Source organism: Arachis hypogaea, chromosome 3, assembly GCF_003086295.3.
Source record: "Arachis hypogaea cultivar Tifrunner chromosome 3, arahy.Tifrunner.gnm2.J5K5, whole genome shotgun sequence".
Lineage (NCBI taxonomy): Eukaryota > Viridiplantae > Streptophyta > Magnoliopsida > Fabales > Fabaceae > Arachis > Arachis hypogaea.
In genome coordinates this window covers 100,661,930-100,686,243 of record NC_092038.1, presented here as the reverse complement: position 1 = coordinate 100,686,243, position 24,314 = coordinate 100,661,930, and the positions used below count along the sequence as shown (strand labels likewise).

The 24,314-nt window shown below is 35.3% G+C and overlaps 2 long non-coding RNA genes and 2 other non-coding genes across 4 annotated transcripts; all 4 read right to left on the bottom strand.

Moving 5' to 3' along the window:
- Nucleotides 1–5,360: 5,360 nt before the first annotated feature.
- Nucleotides 5,361–5,464, bottom strand: LOC112793928 (small nucleolar RNA R71). Its single transcript, XR_003198615.1, has one exon. It is a non-coding gene; the product is annotated as a small nucleolar RNA R71 (small nucleolar RNA).
- Nucleotides 5,465–14,699: 9,235 nt separating this feature from the next.
- Nucleotides 14,700–15,933, bottom strand: LOC112790806 (uncharacterized). The gene is made up of 3 exons (XR_011880062.1): nt 15,913–15,933; nt 14,949–15,773; nt 14,700–14,865 (listed from the first exon to the last, which is right to left on the bottom strand). It is a non-coding gene; the product is annotated as an uncharacterized lncRNA (long non-coding RNA).
- A 1,503-nt stretch (nt 15,934–17,436) lies between these two features.
- LOC140183819 (uncharacterized) lies at nt 17,437–17,892 on the bottom strand. Its single transcript, XR_011880063.1, has 3 exons — nt 17,815–17,892; nt 17,629–17,702; nt 17,437–17,585 (listed from the first exon to the last, which is right to left on the bottom strand). It is a non-coding gene; the product is annotated as an uncharacterized lncRNA (long non-coding RNA).
- Nucleotides 17,893–23,916: 6,024 nt separating this feature from the next.
- LOC112793215 (small nucleolar RNA R71) lies at nt 23,917–24,024 on the bottom strand. Its single transcript, XR_003197918.1, has one exon. It is a non-coding gene; the product is annotated as a small nucleolar RNA R71 (small nucleolar RNA).
- Between the last annotated feature and the right edge of the window lie 290 nt (nt 24,025–24,314).

Below are 24,314 nucleotides of genomic sequence, written 5' to 3'. Positions count from 1 at the left end.
AAGATGAACACCAAGAACACTTTGAAGATCATGATGAACATCAAGAACATATTTTTGAAAAATTTTTAATGCAAAGAAAACATGCAAGACACCAAACTTAGAAATCTTTAATGCATGAAAAATATGAATGCAAAGATGCACATGAAAAACAAGAAAAGACACAAAACAAGAAATCATCAAGATCAAACAAGAAGACTTGTCAAGAACAACTTGAAGATCATGAAGAACACTATGAATGCATGGATTTTTTCGAAAAATGCAAGAAAAATTTTGAAAGCATGCAATTGACACCAAACTTAAAAATTAACACAAGACTCAAACAAGAAACACAAAATATTTTTGATTTTTATGATTTTATGATTTTTTTTGTATTTTTATTAAATTTTTTTCGAAAAACATTTTTTTTTGAAAAAAGAAAAAGAAAAGAAAAATTTTTGAAAAAGTTTTTGAAAAGAAAATTACCTAATCTGAGCAACAAGATGAACCGTCAGTTGTCCATACTCGAACAATCCCCGGCAACGGCACCAAAAACTTGGTGGACGAAATTGTGATCACTATTCTTTGATTTGTATTCATTGTAAAATTATGGAATTTAGAAATTGGCACGAGTGGACACAACTCCGTTCAACTAACCAGCAAGTGTACTAGGTCGTCCAAGTAATAAACCTTACGTGAGTAAGGGTCGATCCCACAGAGATTGTTGGTATGAAGCAAGCTATGGTCACCTTGTAAATCTCACTTAAGCAGATTAAATTTGTTTATGGTTTCGAAAATTAATAATAAAAAGAAGAAATAATAAAAGGGATAGAATACTTATGCAGATTCATTGGTGGGAATTTCAGATAAGCGAATGGAGATACTGTATGGCTCAAGAACGCCTGCTCTCCTACTGCTTCAACTCAATCCTTCTTACTCCTTTCCATGGCAAGCTGTGTATAGGGGTTCACCATCAGCGGTGGCTACTTTCAATCCTCTCGGGAAAATGATCCTCTGCGGCTGTCACTCGCATGGCTAATCGTCTGGAGGCATCACCCATGGTTGATGGCTACATCCCATCCTCGCAGTGAAAACTACGCTCACGCGCTCTGTCACAGCACGGCTAATCACTGGTTGGTTCCTGCGCCTACTGGAATAGAATCCCTTGATTCTTTTGCGTCTGTCACTAACGCCCAGCACTTGCAAGTTTGAAGTACGTCACAGTCATTCATTACCGGAATCCTACTCGGAATACCACAGACAAGGTTAGACTTTCCGGATTCCCAGGATCCTACTCGGAATACCACAGACAAGGTGAGACTTTCCGGATCCTCATAAATGCCACCATCTATCTAGCTTATACCACGAAGATTCTGTTGGGGAATCTAAGAGATATACATTCAAGCTCTGTTGCATGTAGAACGGAAGTGGTTGTCAATCACGTGCGTTCATAAGTGAGAATGATAATGAGGGTTACTTATCATCACATTCATCATGTTCTTGGGTACGAATGAATATCTTGGAATAAGAATAAGAGAGATTTGAATAGAAGAAAATAGAATTGCATTAATACTTGAGGTACAGCAGAGCTCCACACCCTTAATCTATGGTGTGCAGAAACTCCACCGTTGAAAATACATAAGCAAAGGGTTCAGGCATGGCCGAATGGCCAGCCCCCATGTGGTCACAAGACCGAATGATCAAAGACCTAAAGTGATCAAAAGATGTCTAATACAACAGTTAAATGTTCTATTTATAATGAACTAGCTCCTAGGGTTTACATGAGTAAGTAATTGATGCATAAATCCACTTCCGGGGCCCACTTGGTGTATGTTTGGGCTGAGCTTGATTAATCCACGAGCTGAGGCTTCTCTTGGAGTTGAACTCCGAGTTATGACGTGTTTTGGGCGTTCAACTCCGGATCATGACGTTTTTCTGGCGTTTAACTCCAGACAGCAGCTTGTACTTGGCGTTCAACGCCAAGTTACGTCGTCAATATCCGAATAAAGTATGGACTATTATATATTGCTGGAAAGCTCTGGATGTCTACTTTCCAACGCCGTTGAGAGCGTGCCATTCGGAGTTCTGTAGCTCCAGAAAATCCATTTCGAGTGCAGGGAGGTCAGATTCCAACAGCATCAGCAGTCCTTTTGTCAGCCTTCTTCAGAGTTTTGCTCAAGTCCCTCAATTTCAGCCAGAATTTACTTGAAATCACAGAAAAACACACAAACTCATAGTAAATTCCAGAAATGTGAATTTTAACATAAAAACTAATGAAAACATCCCTAAAAGTAGCTCAAACTTACTAAAAACTATATAAAAACAATGCCAAAAAGCGTATAAATTATCCGCTCATCAACAAGCTTCAAACTCCTGGGGGCTGGGCATTAGTGACAGGCACAAAAGAATCACTGGATTCTACTCCAACCTGATTGAGAACCGACAGATGATTAGCCGTGCTGTGACAGAGCATTTGGACCTTTTTCACTGAGAGGATGGGATGTATCCATTCACAATGGTGATGCCCTACATACAGCTTGCCGTGGAAAGGAGTAAGAAGGATTGGATAAATGTAATAAGAAAGTAGAGATTCGGAAGGAACACAGCACCTCCATGCACCTATCTGAAATTCCCACCATTGGATTACATGAGTAACTTTATCTTTATTTCCTGTTTATTTTATTTATCTTTTAATTATCTAATCTCCCATAACCACATGGATAAGCCTGACTGAGATTTACAAGATGACCATAGCTTGCTTCATACCAACAATCTCTGTGGGATCGACCCTTACTCACGTAAGGTATTACTTGGACGACCCAGTACACTTGCTGATTAGTTGTGCGGAGTTGTGACAAAGTGATATTCACGTTTGAGAGCACCAAATCTTTGGAGCCATTGTTGATGATCGAAAACTTCGTCCACCAAGTTTTTAGCGCCGTTACTGGGGATTGTTTGAGTATGGACAACTGACGGTTCATCTTGTTGCTCAGATTAGGTAATTTTCCTTTTGTTTTAATTTCAAAAAATTTTTTTTCAAAAATATTTCAAAAATTTCTCATCTATTTTCGAAAATTATTCTAAATTTTTTAGAATGAATTCTAGAGTTTCACAAGTAACATGTTGATGCCTGGTTGGCTGTAAAGCCATATCCAAACCCCCTTGGATTGAGGCCTCCACTTGTCAACAGGTCGGGTATGTATTTGGAGTTGGATGAAATATCAGCTGTTGCATGCCTGATTTATATCTTCTAAAGCTGGCTGGCTATTAAGCCATGCCCAACCCTTGGATTGGGGCTTTAGACAAATATTGAAAGATTCTTGGAATTCTTATTAAAAATTTTGAATTTCTTGTTTTCATTTTTCCTAAATGTTTTTCGAAAAAAAAATCAAAAGAAAATACAAAAAAATCATAAAATCATAAAAACAAAAAATATTTTGTGTTTCTTGTTTGACTCTTGAGTCAATTTTTAAGTTTGGTGTCAATTGCATGTTTTTAAAATTTATGCATTATTTTTTCGAAAATTCTATGCATTCAGAGTGTTCTTCATGATCTTCAAGTTGTTCTTGGTAAATCTTCTTATTTGATCTTGATGATTTCTTGTTGTGTGTCTTTTATTGTTTTTCATATGCATTTTTGCATTCATAGTGTCCATGTATTAAAGATTTCTAAGTTTGGTGTCTTGCATATTTTCTTTGCATAAAAAAATTTTTCAAAAATATGTTCTTGATGTTCATCATGATCTTCAAAGTGTTCTTGGTGTTCATCTTGACATTCATAGTGTTCTTGCATGCATTAAGTGTTTTGATCCAAAATTTTCATGTTTTTGGTCATATTTGTGTTTTTCTCTCTCCTCATTAAAAATTCAAAAATCAAAAAAATATATTTTCCTTATTTCTCTCCTAATTTTCGAAAATTTGAGTTGACTTAGTAAAAAATTTTTAAAATTAGTTGTTTCTCATAAGTCAAGTCAAATTTTCAATTTTAAAAATCCTATCTTTTCAAAATTTTTTTCAAAAATCAAATCTTTTTCATTTTTATCTTATTAATTTCGAAAATTTTAAAATTATTTTCAAAATCTCTTTTCTTAATTTGATTTCAAATTTTCGAAATTACACTAACAATTAATGTGATTGATTCAAAAAATTTGAAGTTTGTTACTTTCTTGTTAAGAAAGGTTCAATCTTTAAATTCTAGAATCATATCTTTTAGTTTCTTGTTAGTCAAGTAATTAATTTTAATTTTAAAAATTAAATCTTTTCTAACCATATCTTTTTAATCATATCTTTTTATCTTATCTTTTATATCATATCTTTTTCAAAATTTTATCTTTTTTCAAAAATTTGATTTTAAAATATCTTTTCTAACTTCTTATCTTCTTATCTTCTTATCTTCTTATCTTTTCAAATTTGATTTTCAGATTTTTTTTGAACTAACTATTTGACTTTTTGTTTGTTTCTTATCTTTTTCAAAATCACCTAACTACTTCTCTCTCTCTAATTTTCGAAAATATCTCATCCTTTTTCAAAAATTCTTTTTAATTAATTAATTGTTTTAAATTTTAATTTTAATTATATCTTATCTTTAATTTTCGAAAATCACTAACTACTTTTTCAAAATTATTTTCGAAATTCTCTATCTCTCCTCTTCTTCTATTTATTTATTTATTTACTAACACTTCTCTTCACCTCTCTTCATCTCTTATCACCTCCCCTATCCTTACTCTTTATACAGACTATTCATCCCTCTCCTTTCTTTATTCCCTTTCTTCTTCTACTAACAATAAGGAACCTCTTTACTGTGACATAGAGGATTCCTCTTCCTTTTCTTGTTATCTTCTTCCCTATATGAGCAGGAACAAGGAAAAAGACATTCTTGTTGAAGCTGATCCAGAACCTGAAAGGACTCTAAAAAGGAAACTAAGAGAAGCTAAATTACAACAATCTAGAGGCAACCTTTCTGAGATTTTCAAACAAGAGAAGGAGATGGCAGCCGAACCCAACAACAATAATGCAAGGAGGATGCTTGGTGATTTCACTAAACCAACGTCCAAGTTTGATGGAAAAAACATCTCAATTCCTGCCATTGGAGCAAACAATTTTGAGCTGAAACCTCAATTAGTTGCTCTAATGCAACAGAACTGCAAGTTTCATGGACTTCCATCTGAAGATCCTTACCAACTTTTAACTGAGTTCTTGCAGATTTGTGAGACTATAAAGACGAATGGAGTAGATCCTGAAGTCTACAGGCTCATGCTTTTCCCTTTTGCTGTAAGAGACAGAGCTAGAACATGGTTGGACTCACAACCTAAAGATAGCCTGGACTCCTGGGATAAGCTGGTCATGGCCTTCTTGGATAAATTCTTTCCTCCTCAAAAGCTGAGCAAGCTTAGAGTGGATGTTCAAACCTTCAAACAAAAAGATGGTGAATCCCTCTATGAAGCTTGGGAAAGATACAAGCAGATGACCAAAAAGTGTCCTTCTGACATATTTTCAGAATGGACCATATTAGATATATTCTATTATGGTCTATCTGAGTTTTCCAAAATGTCATTGGACCATTCTGTAGGTGGATCCATTCACTTAAAGAAAACGCCTGCAGAAGCTCAAGAACTTATTGACATGGTTGCAAATAATCAATTCATGTACACTTCTGAGAGGAATTCCGTGAATAATGGGACGCCTCAGAGGAAGGGAGTTCTTGAAATTGATGGGTGAACCTTATGGAAACACCTATAATTCATCATGGAGAAATCATCCAAATTTCTCATGGAAGGATCAACAAAAGCCTCAACAAGGCTTTAATAATGGTGGAAGAAACAGGCTAAGCAATAACAAGCCTTTTCCATCATCTTCTCAGCAACAGACAGAGAATTCTGAGCAGAGCCCCTCTAATTTAGCAAATTTAGTCTCTGATCTGTCTAAGGCCACTTTAAGTTTCATGAGTGAAACAAGGTCCTCCATTAGAAATTTGGAGGCACAAGTGGGCCAGCTGAGTAAGAAAGTCACTGAAACTCCTCCCAATACTCTCCCAAGCAATACAAAAGAGAATCCAAGAGGAGAGTGCAAGGCCATTGATGTAATCAATATGGCCGAATGCACAAGGGAGGAGAAGGACGAAAATCCTAGTGAGGAAGACCTCCTGGGACGTCTCTCAAACAAGAAGGAGTTCCCTATTGAGGACCTAAAGGAATCTGAGGCTCATATAGAGACCATAGAGATTCTATTAAATCTCCTTCTGCCATTCATGAGCTCTGAAGATTATTCTTCCTCTGAAGAAGATGAAGATGTAACTGGAGAGCAAGTTGCTCAATATCTAGGAGCTATCATGAAGCTGAATGCCAAGTTATTTGGTAATGAGACTTGGGAAGGTGAACCTCCCTTGCTCATTAGTGAACTTAATACATGGGTTCAGCAAACCTTACCTCAAAAGAAACAAGATCCTGGCAAATTCTTAATACCCTGTACCATAGGCACCATGACCTTTAACAAGGCTCTGTGTGACCTGGGGTTAGGCATAAATCATATGCCACTCTCTGTAATGGAGAAGCTGGGGATCATTGAGGTACAGCCTACCTTATTCTCATTACAATTGGCTGACAAGTCATTAAGACAAGCTTATGGATTAGTAGAGGACGTGTTAGTAAAGGTTAAAGGCCTTTACATCCCTGCTGATTTCATAATCTTAGACACTAGGAAGGAGGAGGATGAATGCATCATCCTTGGAAGACCTTTCCTAGCCACAGCAGAAGCTGTGATAGATGTTAACAGAGGAGAATTAGTCCTTCAATTGAATGGGGACTACCTTGTGTTTAAGGCACACGGCTATCCTTCTGTAACAAGGGAGAGTAAGCATGCAGAGCTTCTCTCAGTACAGAGTCAAACAGAGCCCCACAATCAAACTCTAAGTTTGGTGTTGAAACCCCATATCCAAACTCTAAGTTTGGTGTTGGTAGTCCACAACATTGACCTGATCACCTTTGTGACTCCAAGAAAGCCCACTGTCAAGCTAGTGACACTAAAAGAGCACTTGTTGGGAGGCAACCCAATTTTTATTTATCTAATTTTATTTTATTTTCATTGTTCTTTTATGTTTTATTAGGTTCATGATCATGTGGAGTCACGAAAAAAATATTAAAATTAAAAATAGAATCAAAAATAGCAGAAGAAAAATCACATCCTAGAGGAAGGACTTACTGGCGTTTAGACGCCAGTAAGGAGCATCTGGCTGGCGTTCAACGCCAGAACAGAGCATGGAGCTGGCGCTGAATGCCAGAAACAAGCATGGAACTGGCGTTAAACGCCAGAAACATGCTGTAGTTGGGCATTGAACGCCCAAAACATGCATCACTTCGGCGTTTAAACGCCAGAATTGCATCGAAAGTCATTTTACATGCCTAATTGGTGCAGGGATGTAAATCCTTGGCACCTCAGGATCTGTGGACCCCACAGGATCATCTCAGGATCTGTGGACCCCACAGGATCCCCACCTACCTCACTCTCTCTCTCTCTCCATTCATGGTCATCCCTTCTGTTTTTCACCACTCACATCCATCCATCTCTTCCCTACCCAAACACACCCTACATAGCCGAATACACATCTCTCTCCCTCTCCTCCATATCTTCTTCTTCTTCTTCTATTCTTTCTTCTTTTGCTTGAGGGCGAGCAACATTTTAAGTTTGGTGTGGTAAAAGCATAACTTTTTGTTTTTCCATAACCATTGATGGCACCTAAAGCCAGAGAAACCTCTAGAAAGAAGAAAGGGAAGACAAAAGCTTCCACCTCCGAGTCATAGGAGATGGAGAGATTCATCTAAAGGGTCTATATCTCAGTGGTAGAGCATTTGACTGCAAATCAAGAGATCCCTGAGATACCTTAGGGGATAAATTTTCCTCCACACAATTATTGGGAGCAACTAAGGATAGGAGCACCAAAATCACTAGGGATCATGCAACAGAAGCAAGGAAGAAACATAGAGGAGCTCAAAGAGCACCATTGGTCCTTCAAGAAGGTGCCACCCTCACTAAGGTGGACTCATTCCTTGTTCTTATTTTCTCTGCTTTTCGGTTTTTATGTTATTTGTTTATCTATGTTTTGTGTCTCTACTTCATGATCATTAGTAGTTAGTAACTATGTCTTAAAGCTATGAATAATTCCATTAATCCTTCACCTCTCTTAAATGAAAAATGTTTCTAATTCAAAAGAACCAGAAGTACATGAATTTCAAATTTATCCTTGAATTTAGTTTAAATTATATTGATGTGGTGACAATACTTTTTGTTCTCTGAATGAATGCTTGAACAGTGCATATTTTTTATCTTGTTGTTTATGAATGTTAAAATTATTGGCTCTTGAAAGAATGATGAATAAGAGAAATGTTATTGATGATCTGAAAAATCATAAAATTGATTCTTGAAGCAAGAAAAAGCAGTGAAAAAGCAAAAGGCTTGAAAAAAAAAAGGGGTGGCAAAAAAAATAGAAAGAAAAAGAAAAAGCAAGCAAAAAAAGCCAATAGCCCTTAAAACCAAAAGGTAAGAGTAAAAAGGATCCAAGGCTTTGAGCATCAATGGATAGGAGGGCCCAAGGAAATAAATCCAGGCCTAAGCGGCTAAATCAAGTTGTCCCTAACCATGTGCTTGTGTCATGAAGGTCCAAGTGAAAAGCTTGAGACTGAGTGGTTAAAGTCGTGATCCAAAGCAAAAAGAGTGTGCTTAAGAGCTCTGGACACCTCTAACTGGGGACTCTAGCAAAGCTGAGTCACAATCTGAAAAGGTTCACCCAGTTATGTGTCTGTGGCATTTATGTATCTGGTGGTAATATTGGAAAACAAAGTGCTTAGGGCCACAGCCAAGACTCATAAGTAGCTGTGTTCAAGACTCAACATACTTAACTAGGAGAATCAATTAACACTATCTGAACTCTGAGTTCCAAGAGAAGCCAATCATTCTAAACTTCAAAGGATGAAGTGAGATGGCAAAACTGTTCAGAAGCAAAAAGCTACAAGTCCCACTCATCTAATTAGAATTAATATTCATTGATATTTTAGAATTTATAGTATATTCTCTTCTTTTTATCCTAATTGATTTTCAGTTGCTTGGGGACAAGCAACAATTTAAGTTTGGTGTTGTGATGAGCGGATAATTTATACGCTTTTTGGCATTGTTTTTAGGAAGTTTTTAGTATGATCTAGTTACTTTTAGGGATGTTTTCATTAGTTTTTATGCTAAATTCACATTTCTGGACTTTACTATGAGTTTGTGTGTTTTTTTGTGATTTCAGGTATTTTCTGGCTGAAATTGAGGGACTTGAGCAAAACTCTAATAGGAGGCTGACAAAGGACTACTGATGCTGTTGAAATTTGACCTCCCTGCACTCAAAATAGATTTTCTGAAGCTACAGACTCCAAATGGCGCGCTCTCAACGGCGTTGGAAAGTAGACATCCAGAGATTTCCAGAAATATATAATAGTCTATACTTTATTTGTGATTAGATGACGTAAATTGGTGCTCAACGCCAGTTATATGCTGCATCCTGGAGTCAAACGCCAGAAACACGTCACGAACTAGAGTTGAACGTCAGAAACACATTACAACTTGGTGTTCAACTCCAATAAAAGTCTCTGCACGTGTAAAATTCAAGCTCAGCCCAAGCACACACCAAGTGGACCCCGGAAGTGGATTTCTGCATCAATTACTTACTTCTGTAAACCCTAAGTAGCTAGTTTATTATAAATAGGACATTTTACTATTGTATTTTCATCCTGGATGGTATTTTTGATCCTGTGATCACGTTTGGGGGCTGGCCATTCGGCCATGCCTGGATCTTTCACTTATGTATTTTCAATGGTGGAGTTTCTACACACCATAGATTAAGGGTGTGGAGCTCTGCTGTACCTCAAGTTTTAATGCAATTACTACTATTTTCTATCCAATTCGATTTATTCCTGTTCTAAGATATTCGTTGCACTTCAACTTGATGAATGTGATGATCCGTGATACTCATCATCATTCTCACCTATGAACGCGCGTGACTGACAACCACTTCCATTCTACCTTAGACCGGGCGCATATCTCTTGGATTTCTTGATCAGAATCTTCGTGGTATAAGCTAGAATTGATGGCGGCATTCATGGGAATCCGGAAAGTCTAACCTTGTCTGTGGTATTCTGAGTAGGATTCCGGGATTGAATGACTGTGACAAGTTTCAAACTCCTGAAGGCTGGGCGTTAGTGACAGGCGCAAAAGAATCACTGGATTCTACTCCAACCTGATTGAGAATCGACAGATGATTAGCCGTGCTATGACAGAGCATTTGGACCTTTTTCACTAAGAGGATGGGATGTAGCCATTGACAACGGTGATGCCCTACATACAGCTTGCCATGGAAAGGAGTAAGAAGGATTGGATAAATGTAATAAGAAAGTAGAGATTCGGAAGGAACACAGCACCTCCATGCACCTATCTGAAATTCCCACCATTGGATTACATGAGTAACTTTATCTTTATTTCCTGTTTATTTTATTTATCTTTTAATTATCTAATCTCCCATAACCACATGGATAAGCCTGACTGAGATTTACAAGATGACCATAGCTTGCTTTATACTAACAATCTCTGTGGGATCGACCCTTACTCACGTAAGGTATTACTTGGACGACCCAGTACACTTGCTAGTTAGTTGTACGGAGTTGTGACAAAGTGAGATTCACGTTTGAGAGCACCAAATCTTTGGAGCCATTGTTGATGATCACAATTTCGCCTACCAATGGCCACCGAGGAGGAAAACGGAAAAGCTTTCGAATAGGGTGACAAACAAGTCCCCCCGCATATTCTTTGGAGAAAGCACAGTAGTTATAGCTCACAACCCCCGTCCACTTGCACATCTTTGCATGCATCGAGGACGAGTAATCTTTAAGTGTAGGGAGGTCAATACCGACTTCCGTGGGTTAGTTACTTTCTTTTCAACACCAATTCTTAGTTTTCTTTGTTAGATTAGTTATTGTATTGCATGATAGATGGCATTATAGTTAGAGTTTGTGTATATTTTACCACTACTCTGTTGAAGTAATAATTTCTTTTTCAAGAAACTGCTTTAGGGTATTTGACTAACTTGAATTAAATCTTTTGTGTTAAAATTGCTTGAAGAAATTTATTTTTGGAACATGGTTTTAGAGCTCGAACACACAAAACCAGTAAGTATTTTGAACCTATTTGATTGGTTGCATTTTATCGACCAATATTTTATTTTGGTGTATGTTGTTCTCTCTAAAATTGTGATCTTTGTCTTGCTTGATTCTATATTTCCATTGTTTGATGTATGCATGCACTTATATGATTGAGGCCCTTGTTTCACTGAGCTTACATACCCATATGGCCTTACCCTTTCATTATCCTTTGCAAACTAATGTTGAGCCTATTTATCCCATTTGTTCTTTATTTTAGCACATCATTACCTCTAAGCGAAAAACAATAATGTCCTCAATTTGAATCCTTGGTTAGCTTAGACTAGTGAGAATGCTCATGATTTAAGTGTGGGGAAATTGGGTTTCGAGATATTTGGTTTGGGAATTGAGTATGTTAGACTTTTGTGAAAATGTGAAAGAATGTGAGGACATGTTTATGCATTCAATACCTTAATCATATGCATTGAGAAAAACAAAAGAAAAAAATACAAAAAAAAGAAAGAAAAAGAAAAGGAAAAGAGCAAATAAATAAAAAGGGGACAAAATGCCCCAAAGTAAATGTTGGTAGCAATGCATAAGAGTTGTACTCAATTTGGGATGCATGAATATATAGAAAACATAGTTATTGGGTAGTAAGACTTTATATTTTGATTACATGGATTGTCTTAAGTTAGGTGGGAAGTTTAGGTTAATCAAGGATTCAGATTTTAGTCAACTTGACCAATTACAATCCTACCTGGACCCTAACCTCATTACAATCCTTAAAAAGACCTCTTGATATATATATATATTTGTGCATTAAATTATGTTGATTGGTAGATAAAAGAGTAAGCCTTAGAAAGTAAGATTAGTAGGGAATCGAGAGACTCAACCCTCAAATACTAGAGTGATTAGAGTGTATATACTTCCAGTGAGGGTTCGATGCTCGATTCTGTGTTCCCGGCTTTCATGAGCTTTCTTATTGCAAGTTTACCTGTATTTCATTTTATGATTCGAATTAATGGAACCCATTTCATATTTGTTCTTGGAGAATTTGATTTACTTTTAACCAAATAAGTAGAATCATTTTTGCATGTAGTTGCATTCATATAGATAGGTTGCATTTAATAAGCCTTACCATTCCTCTTCACTCTTATGGTTTTCTTGAGCTTAGCATGAGGACAGTGTGGGGAGATTGATAAACCGCTATTTTACGATTTATTTTGTACTAAATTGAGTGGATTTTATCCCTTATTCTCACACTTATTCATAGAGTTCGCATGTTTTACATTTTTCTTCCTAATTTTGTGCTATGATTGAAAACATGCTTCTTTGGCCTTAAATTTGCTAATTTTAATCCTCTCTTATTACCATTTGATGTCGTGATATGTTTGTTAAGTGTTTTCAGAGTTTATAGGGCAGGAATGGCTTAGAGGATGGAAAGGAAGCATGCAAAAATGGAAGGAATTGCTAAGCTGTCAATCCTGACCTCTTCATACTAAATCGATCATAACTTGAGTTACAAAGATCCGAATGAGGCAGTTTCAGTTGCATTGAAAAGCTGACATCGGGGCCTTCAAAATGATATCCAATTTACCATAGTTGCCTTGCAGTTAGGTGACGCGCACGCGTGGTATGGCGCATACACATGACCATGATTTTGCCAAGCGACGCGTGTGCGTTGGCGACGCGTACGCGTGACAAAGCGTCACGTGCTATAGATATCAGAAAACACTAGGGGCAATTTTTGGGATGGTTTTGGCTCAGTTCCAAGCCCAAAAACATAGATTAGAGGCTGCAGAGTGGGGGAATCATGGATTCACACTTTCATTCATACATAATTTTAGGTTTAGATGTAGTTTTCTAGAGAGAGAGGCTCTCTCCTCTCTCTAGGGTTTAGGGTTTCTTCTTCCGATTTCTCTTTAGGTTCAGGTTCAGTTTTCCTTTAAATTTATTTTCTCTTACTTGGTTGGATTTTTAATTAGATTTTTATGTTCTTAACTTGGATTAATCAATTAGAGACTCTTAAGTTATGAAAACTCATTTGTTGATTGGTAAATGAAGATTGCCGGTTAGCTTGTACTTCAGCAAAGCTAGTCTCTCACTTTGCGTTGACTAGGACTTGTGAACTCAGGGTGTGTGTGGTTCAAAGATTAAATTTTATTCCCAAGAATATTATTCCTAGGAATATAATGCCTAGGAATAAAATTACTTGGAATATAAGATTTCCATGTTTGTTTATAAAACTTGATGCATTGGAATATTATATAATAATCTTAGGAATGACTAAATTTTTGTTTGGTTGAGTTTAAATTTCTTAGTCATATTATGTAATATGTCAAAATTACCCTTACTCATTCAAATTAAAATATTAATGACTAAAATTAAATATAAAGCTAATTAAATATTATTATTTTTTACATTATTTTTTTAATTTAAAAAATATCTCTAATAATAAATTTACTAAAATATCCCTAATAATAAATATGTTTAGATAAAATTATTATTGATTCTATTTTTTTTGAAATTTACTAAAATACCCCTAATATCAAATATCTTTAGTTAAATTATTTATTGGTTCTAATTTTTTTAAATTTACTAAAATACCCTTAGTATCAAATATGTTCAAATAAAATTATTATTGATTCTATTTTTTTTAAAATTTACTTAAATACCCCCAATATCAAATATGTTTAACTAAAATTATTATTGATTCTAAATTCTTTTAAAATTTACTTAAATACCCCAATATCAAATATGTTTAACTAAAATTATTATTGATTCAATTTTTTTTTAAATTTACTAAAATATTCTATTATTAATTTTAATTTTTTTAAATTTACTAAAATACCCCCAATATCAAATATCTTTAGTTAAATTATTATTGATTCTAAATTTCACTTAATAACAATATGTTTAATTAAAATTATTACTTTTTTTACATTTTGAATTTACAAAAATACTTCTAATAAAAAATTTACTAAAATACCCTTAATAAAAATATATTTAATTAAAATTATTATCGATTCTAATCTTTTCAAATTTACTAAAATACCCCTAATAACAAATATATTTAATTAAAATTAACATTATCACAATTAAATTCACTAAAAAAACATTACTATTATCCAAATGAAAGTTACAAAGAAGTCTCAAAAGTAAAAAATTACTTGCACTAATAAGCATACATGTACAACTCTTATATAAGAACACAAACACATAAACAAAATGAAATCAATGTTACCACAAACAACCTCACACAGAGAAAAATTATTACAATTATCGAGCGTGATGTCTTCTCCTCCATTGGTTCCACATTTCTTGTGCAAGTTGATCTCTCCATCTACCCCAAGCATCACTCGTTTCAATATGGTGGATCGTCTCACCATCTACTCCAAGTATATTTTGATTTTCTATCTCATCAATAGGATCCACAACCATCACTCTTCTAATATGATTATGCAAAAGGCAACAAGCAGTTATAATTCTTCCTTGAGTCTTAATAGGATAAAATGATCTTCCCCTCAAAATTCCCCATCTTGCTTTCAATACTCCAAATGCCCTTTCAATGACATTCCTTGCTTGTGAGTGTTTCATATTAAAAAACTCTTGAGCTGTACTAGGTTGATTATGTGGATTAAACTCACTCAAATGATATTTTTGTCCTCTATAAGGTGCCAAAAATCCTTCACAATTCATATATCCAGCATCACATAAGTAATAATGACCTAGTGTGACATACACAATTGAACAAAATTAATGAAAGATCAAATGGTTACTTTGATAACATATTAAAGTCTCAATAAAATACCTTGGGGAACACTAAACCCATTGCGAAATAGTGCATCTCGCAATACCCTAGAATCCGCAGCTGAACCCTCCCAACCCGCCAGTACGTAGATAAATTGCATATCGGGAGCAACCACTCCAAGCACATTGGTTGTTATGTCACCTTTTCTGTTTCGATATCTAGGCTTGTCAGCCTCAAGGACATTGACTTTGATATGAGTGCCATCTAAGGCTCCTAGGCAATCCTAAAATCCAAAACAAAGATCAATTAACTCAATCCTAAAGAACACCAACCATATGAGATTTAATAACATTAGCAAAATAAATTACCTTAAACCATTTCCATCGTTCATCCATTCTATCCTGGCTAAATGGTTGAGGTTTCTTCAATAAGAGATTATGACATCTCAAAATAGCAAGCAATACATCATTAAACCTCCTACTAATTGTTTCTTCAGATCTCACAAATTGTCTCTTTATTACTCTAATTTTGACGTCATGTGCTATAATATGTAAAAACATGGCAACCATTTCTTCCACACCCATATTCCTACTTGGTTCTAACCTTCCAACCCTTTTAAGCATGTTACACAATGCATGAAAAGCACATCTATCCATTCTTGTGTTTTCTATACATGCTAGATCACTAAAATAAATAATTCTATCAACACTAACATCTCTTATTACTTGCCTACTATAACTATCATTCCATTTTCTTTTCTTTTTTTTCAATTGCAATATAATCAAAATATAGCAAATCATCAACAACTTAACCATAAGGTCATTCATTAATTCGAAATGTAAAATCAAGCAGGCAATAACTTTCATCTTCTGTTTGGGATCCATTCTGCAAAATAAAATAAAATAAAATAAAATATTTAGCTAGAAGACTTAACTATTTATTTATTCTATGTAAACACTATGAACCTGCGGAAAGAGGGAGGAGAGGAAGTCTATGAAAACACTTGATTATAGACTAGCTTTACCAATGTAAACAATATAATACATGAGCATTGATCGGCAAAACTCACTCAGAAATCTCATGTCATTCTAACATAAATTGGTGCTGATAACAAAATGAATAACCTGGGAAATACTGTTAATTTATTTAATTCTTACCCCAAAGATAAGAACATATGAAAAAGACATTTCCGTGTTGCTCCAAATATAAGTAAAGTCCCAACAATAGACAAGTTACAACTTGACAAAACAGAATCATAAAACATGGAATGTATGAAAAAGAAGTTTTTATGTTGCTGCAAATGTAAGCTTCAACATAAAACAAATCACATTTTGACAAATCAAATCATGAAATATGGAGCATGGACAGAACTTCATGTACATGAACAGAGAACATCTGTTCAAGTAGAAAACTGGAAAAAAAATATTTGTTGGAATAATGAACAGAAGAAAAACAAAATTGGTGATCGAGCATTAAATTATCCCAGCACCTACATTTGTGATGTTTTATATACAATTTTTAATAAGGGTCTGTCTGTAGTATCATAAAAAATTAAGGTATTTATATGAATAAGGAGCCTGATATTCAATTCCCTTACTTAGAATCATGAATACATGTAAAAATGTGGCCATCACATTGGTAAAATATTTAAACTCCACAAAGTACAACCTCAGAAATATTTCGCATGTTAAATAATCCAAATCTTAAAATATTAAAATATTTAGTTAGAAGACTTTACTATTTATTTATTCTATATAATGATTACTATAGTAGGCTAAAATGTGAAAAGAATAAAGGTAAGAATTACCACTTTATATTTTCCAAAATCTAAATACAATGGAATTCAAAAAAAATATATTAAGCTAACAAAATGAAATAAGAACATCTTCACACAACTCATGAACTGCATTCTTGTGATACCTACTAAACCCAATGCTATGAGTAGATCATATGTAATTCAGATTCCACCATTCTAGCATGTGTAAGAAGATTAACCTGATCAAAATCTTGAAGCTGTTTTACAGCTACTCAAAATACTCATTTCACAAAATTGAACATGCAGAGAATAAAAGTTGGCAAGTTCAAGAACTCTTGTCTTATTGTCAAAATTGGACCACCAAATTTTTCCATTCTCAGAACTTAAATCCAAAAGCACTGTTAAGTCACTAAAGTATTCAGCAGTTTGACGAATCTGAGATGTGATGACTGATAAGCATGCAATGAAGAAGAACAAAAATAATAATAATAATAATAAATAGTAAAAAGAAGTTAGCAACCTGCCTTGAAGATTAGAGAGGTTGGCAATCTGACGAGGGATATCACCAGAGAGAGAATTGACATTGAGATACAAGTCAGTGAGGTGAGTCAAGGAGGAAATCTCCTTGGGTAAAATTCCACTGAGAGAGTTGAAGTGAAGATAGAGACCAGTCAAGCTCTTAAGACTAGAAATGGCAGCAGGTATGCTTCCAGAGAGACCCTTTCCTTGCAGTGAGATATTCACTACAAGACCTTCTTGGTTGCAAGCCACGCCCTCAAAATGGGAGAAATATCTAAACCTCAAAAATGATTATCTCAGCGTATGCAGGACAAAGTTAACTTGGCTATAGAAATGCATTTGAGAAATTTTACAAAGTGCAGCATACATGAATCATCTTCAGAATACGTCCTCTCAGTTGAATCATATTCTACAATTGGAAGCTGAAAAGGAAGTAGAACATATCAAAATAAAGTGTGTACTTACTACAATATACAAACTGGTTCAGATCAAGAGTAATTCTTCCTTGTTTTGTAGTATCAAATGAATTAAACAGATTCCTGAAAGACATAATAAAAGATCCTTATCAGTGAAATGAAAGTTCAACACTAGGTCAAATAAAAATTGCGTGAAAAATATTACTTTCTGGCTTTTCTCTAAATATATATATACCTTGCTGATTGTAAGAATATACAAAGTGATATGAAGACATCCGGTCTAAACTTCCCACTTTTACTTTGATCAAAGCTCTGAGAATAATCAAAGAGAAACATTTGAGCATGGCCTTCTAAATGACAATCTTGCATAGATGAGAGGCCTACTATGCAGTTGAAAGAAATCAAACAAGGACTAAATAAATTTCTTTCTCCATTGCATTATTTCTTTCTCCATCTGACTAATAAAGCATTTTCAACTTATTATCCCAAGAAAGGAGCATACAGAAATTAAGGCATGGATAATAGTAGTGTAAACAAACATTGAGAATTGAGATAGTTTTGGCTTAACCACTAGTAGTCAATGTGATGTGCAACTTCTCCAGGATGATTAACTACAAATTAAACTATGAAGATGTCTTTCCGAAAGGGAGTACATTCCATCTACATTCACAAGAGAGTAAACTATAACCGAAAAAGTGAGATATTAACAAATTCCAATGCCAACCCGCAGCATAACAGCACAAAAGTACTGATAACCCATAACCCTATCATTTCTTTAGGTCTCTTATCATACTCATAACCCAATTAGTTTCAACATCCAATTCTGTACCTTCTTGTAGGATTAAATTATAAGTATTCCATCAGAAAGAATTCTATAGCAGCAAGTGCTATGCAAATAAATAAGAGAACCAAGCTATTTATGACATAAAACACAATGTAAATAAAAATAGAACAAAAAAATAATAACAATAACAATAAAAAGAGGAATTGAGTCAGATGATTGGTTAGGATCATTTTGTGAACTAGTGTCTAATAAGATGGGTGCTGAGATTTTGGCTTTATCATAAATCGATCTTTTCATTAAATTTCATTGAAGCTAAACACACATTTTATGATCCAATTTTGAAACATGTGCCTTGAAAAACCTTTCGGACAGAACCTGCAGCAGGTGCCATATAAGGTGGAAAATGATAGGCCTCTTATTATACACATAACCCAGACACAAAGATTACAAGGTGGAAAAAGAATGTAAAAATCACATTCATTCATGATATATTTGCATAGAGCATTGTGCACTGATTCTTCATATACATGTATTTAACCAATTATCGAACTAATTCAACTATTAATCATTTGGAAAGCTAGAACAAGGAGGATCTAGTCTAGCTTCCCCAGCATTAGATCTTTTCAACTTGATAAATAAATTGAAGTAAATTTTAAAGCATACTAACAACAGGCACAGACCTTAGATAATGCAGCCAAACAACAGGCACAGAGCATATATCAAGTTTCAATTCAATTCATAACTGTGTTTTATCTATCAACAATTCATCACTGGTATTTTATATGAAATGTGTAACAAGAGAATTAAGGATACTATAATCAAAGAGGTCAGAATTGAAACTCAAATCACATTCCAATTCCAAACAAATTAAAAACTAAAATCACATTCCAATTCCAAGTACATACATAAGGTTGAAAAGATCTAGAACAAACCTAGAACAATTGTTTAGACGAATTGAAATGGATCTAGAAAATTGTTTCAATTCCAATTTCATTGAAACAATAAAACACATTACAATTTCAATTCCAAGTACATTCTAATTTCAATATTTCAAACCTAGAACAAACCTGTGCTTGAAAAAGATCACCAGGAACAGGAAGATGCGAGGAGGAAGAGGGGTGAGGGAGACGACACGAACAGGAAGCACAACTCGAGCAGAGACGGAGGCGAGAGATGCGCGAGCAACCGAGCTCAGACGAAGGAGAGAGACCAGACGCGAGCACGAGCACGAACACAAACGCGAACACGAACGGAGGTGAGATGTGATGATGAACACGAACGCGAACAGTTGATAGTGAATCTTCCTTCTAGAATAAGGAGCTCGGTAGTTGTGCGAATCCAGATCAGCGGCGAGGCGGCACCGACGTCGGTGGAGCCTCCATGAATTTGGGGAAAAATTTGGCTAGGGTTTCGTTTTCATGGAGGAGTTGCTCTGCTAGGGTTTACTTTTTTGTGAAATGAGTGAAAGATCTGAAGAAAGAGGGTTAGAGTTGAAGGGCATTTTAGTCTTTTTACATTGTGATATACATTCCATTCCCATTGGAATTAAAGATAACCATGGGGAAGATGGGAATGAAATGGGTGGAATTTTGATTCCAGGGAATAAAATATATCCAGGAATAAATTTTTAACTCTTGAACCAAACATGGGAATAAGATATTCCCATCTCAACATTCCTGGGAATACACTTATATTACCTCCAACCACACACACCCTCAAGTTAATTGTATGCACTTGACCTTCTTCCATTGGTTAGAGGTTAACTAAGTGAAGGCAACTCATATTTACCATCACATGTGCTTCTTAGTTACTAATTTATTTTCTTGTTATTCACATTCCTTGTTTATTAAACTCAAAACCCAAAAAGATACAATATTGATGAGCGGATAATTTATATGCTTTTGGCATTGTTTTTATTAGTTTTTATTTAAAATTCACTTTTCTGGATTTTACTATGAGTTTGTGTGTTTTTCTGTGATTTCATGTATTTTCTGGCTGAAATTGAGGGACCTAAGCAAAAATCTGATTCAGAGGCTGAAAAGGGCTGCAGATGCTGTTGGATTCTGACCTCTCTGCACTCGAAGTGGATTTTCTGGAGTTACAGAAGCCCAATTGGCGCGCTCTCAATTACGTTAGAAATTAGACATCCAGAACTTTCCAGCAATATATAATAGTCCATACTTTGCCCAAGATTTGATGGCCCAAACAGGCGTTCTAAGTCAGCTTCAGAATTCCCGGCATTAAACGCCGGAACTGGCACAAAAGTGGGAGTTAAACGCCCAAACTGGCACAAAAGCTGGCGTTTAACTCCAAGAAAAGTCTCTACATAGGAAGCTTCAATGCTCAGCCCAAGAACACACCAAGTGGGCCCGGAAGTGGATTTTTACGTCATTTACTCATTTCTGTAAACCCTAGGCTACTAGTTCTCTATAAATAGGACCTTTTGCTATTGTATTTAGGGGATCTTTCAATCTTCGGATCATCTTTTGATCATGTTTTTATGATTGAACCCTCTTTGGGAGGCTGGCCATTCGGCCATGCCTAAACCTTGTTCTTATGTATTTTCAACGGTAGAGTTTCTACACATCATAGATTAAGGTGTGGAGCTCTGCTATACCTCGAGTATTAATGCAATTACTATTGTTCTTCTATTCAATTCAGCTTATTCTTGTTCTAAGATATTACTTGTTCCTCAAGTTGATGAATGTGATGATCCGTGACACTCATCATCATTCTCACCTATGAACGTGTGCCTGACAACCACCTCCGTTCTACCTTAGATTGAGTGGATATCTCTTGGATTCCTTAATCAGAATCTTCGTGGTATAAGCTAGAATCCATTGGCGGCCATTCTTGAGAATCCGGAAGGTCTAAACCTTGTCTGTGGTATTCTGAGTAGGATTCAGGGATTGAATGACTGTGATGAGCTTCAAACTCGCGATTGTGGGGCGTTAGTGACAGACGCAAAAGAATCACTGGATTCTATTCTGACATGATCGAGAACCGACAGATGAATAATCGTGCTGTGATAGAGCGCGTTGAACATTTTCACTGAGAGGACGGGAATGTAGCCATTGACAACGGTGATGCCCAACATATAGCTTGCCATGGAAAGGAGTAAGAAGGATTGGATGAAGACAATAGGAAAGCAGAGAGACGGAAGGGACAAAGCATCTCCATACGCTTATTTGAAATTCTCACCAATGAATTACATAAGTATCTCTATCTTTATTTTATGTTTTATTTATCTTTTAATTATCCTCCATGACCATTTGAATCCGCCTGACTGAGATTTACAAGATGACCATAGCTTGCTTCAACCAACAATCTCCGTGGGATCGACCCTTACTCGCGTAAGGTTTATTACTTGGACGACCCAGTGCACTTGCTGGTTAGTTGTGCGAAGTTGTGATAAAGAGTTGAGATTGCAATTGAGCGTACCATGTTGATGGCACCATTGATGATCACAATTTCATGCACCAAGTTTTTGGCGCCGTTGCCGGGGATTGTTTGAGTTTGGACAACTGACGGTTCATCTTGTTGCTTAGATTAGGTATTTTTCAGAATTTTTAAGAATGAATTCTAGTGTTTCAAGGTGATGTTCTTATCATCACCAAAGCTGATTGATCTTCATCAATTTAGCTCTTGAATGCAATGTCCTGCTGAAGCTTGGCTAGCCATGTCTAATTTCTTTAGACTAAAGCTTTAGACTAACATTGCATGATTCCTAGAATTATTATTAAAAATTTTTGAATTTCTTTATTTTCTTCTCCATATAATTTTCGAAAAAAAAACCAAAAAAATTACAAAATCATAAAAATCAAAAATATTTCTTGTTTGAGTTTAGTGTCTCACTTTAAGTTTGGTGTCAATTGCATGTTTCTGTTCTTCTTGCATTTATCATGTGTCTTCATTGATCTTCAAGTTGTTCTTGATGATTTACTTGCTCTGATCTTTAAATTCTCTTGTCTTGTGTGTTTTGTTGTTTCTCATATGCATTCTCAATTTGTTAGTGTCAGTAGTATACAAACTTCTATGTTTGGTGTCTTGCATGCATTGTTTATTTGATTTTACTTGCATTTTGATTTTTCCTCATCATTAAAAATCCAAAAAATTTTTAATTTGTGTCTTTTCAAGTCAATAATGCAGAGAATTGAAGATTCAGAACATACAGCAGGGAAATTACACAGAAAAAGCTGGGCGTTCAAAACGCCTAGTGAAGAAGGAAAATTGGCATTTAAACGCCAGCCAGGGCACCTGGCTGGGCGTTTAACGCCCAAAAGGGTAGCAATTTGGGCGTTAAACGCCAGAATGTATACCATTCTGGGCGTTTAACGCCAGGATGGCACAAGAGGGAAGATTTTGTTTTTAATTCAAATTTTTTTCAAGTTCCATAATTTTTTTCAAAGTCAAATCTTTTTCAAATCATTTCTTTTCAATCATATATTTTCAAAATCAATTTCTTTCCATTTTCAAAAATACTTGCTAACAATTAATGATTTGATTCAACATTTCAAGTATGTTGCCTTTTCTGTTGAGAAAGGTTTAATGTTTGAATCATATCTTTTCTTGTTAGCCAAGTCATTGATTTTAAAAATCAAATCTTTTTAAATTGTTTTTCAATCATATCTTTTTAAAACTATATATTTTCAATCATATCTTTTTAATCACATCTTTTTCAAAATAAGTTTTCAATCATATCTTTTTTATTTCTAATTTCAAAATCTTTTTCAAAAAAAAACACTTTATCTCTTTTCCAATCATATTTTTTGAAAATCATTCTTCAATTTTTCAAAATGTTTTTAAAATCTTTTTAAATTTATTTTCGAAAATTTCTTCCCCTCTTCTCACATCCTTCTATTTATGGACTAACATGTACAATTCGAACACTATCTTTCTAAGTTCGAATTCTTCTACCTCTTCCTTCTATTTTTCTTTTTCCTCTGACACCTCAAGGAATCTCTATACTGTGACATAGAGGATTCCATATTTTCTTGTTCTCTTCTCTTTCATATGAGCAAGAGCAAAGACAAAAGCATTCTTGTTGAGGCTGACCCTGAACCTGAAAGGACCTTGAAGCGAAAGCTAAGAGAAGCTAAAGCACAACTCTCTGTAGAGGACTTAACAGAATTCTTCAAAGAAGAAGACATGGCAGCCGAAAACAACAACAATGCCAACAATGCAAGGAAGGTGCTGGGTGACTTTACTTCACCTACTCCCAACTTCTATGGGAGAAGCATCTCTATCCCTGCCATTGGAGCAAACAACTTTGAGCTTAAGCCTCAATTAGTTTCTCTAATGCAACAGAATTGCAAGTTCCATGGACTTCCATTGGAAGATCCTCATCAGTTTTTAGCTGAATTCTTGCAAATCTGTGACACTGTCAAGACCAATGGGGTTGACCCTGAGGTCTACAGACTTATGCTATTCCCTTTTGCTGTAAGAGACAGAGCTAGGATATGGTTGGACTCACAACCTAAAGAAAGCCTGAACTCTTGGGAAAAGCTAGTCAATGCCTTCTTGGCAAAGTTCTTTCCACCTCAAAAATTGAGTAAGCTTAGAGTGGAAGTCCAAACCTTCAGACAGAAGGAAGGTGAATCCCTCTATGAAGCTTGGGAAAGATACAAACAATTGATTAGAAAGTGTCCTTCTGACATGCTTTCTGAATGGAGCATCATAGGTATCTTCTATGATGGTCTGTCTGAACTGTCCAAGATGTCATTGGATAGCTCTGCTGGAGGATCTCTTCATCTGAAGAAGACGCCTGTAGAAGCTCAAGAACTCATTGAAATGGTTGCAAATAACCAATTCATGTACACTTCTGAAAGGAATACTGTGAACAATGGGACGAATCAGAAGAAAGGAGTTCTTGAGATTGATACTCTGAATGCTATGTTGGCTCAAAACAAAATATTGACTCAGCAAGTCAATATGATTTCTCAAAGTCTGTC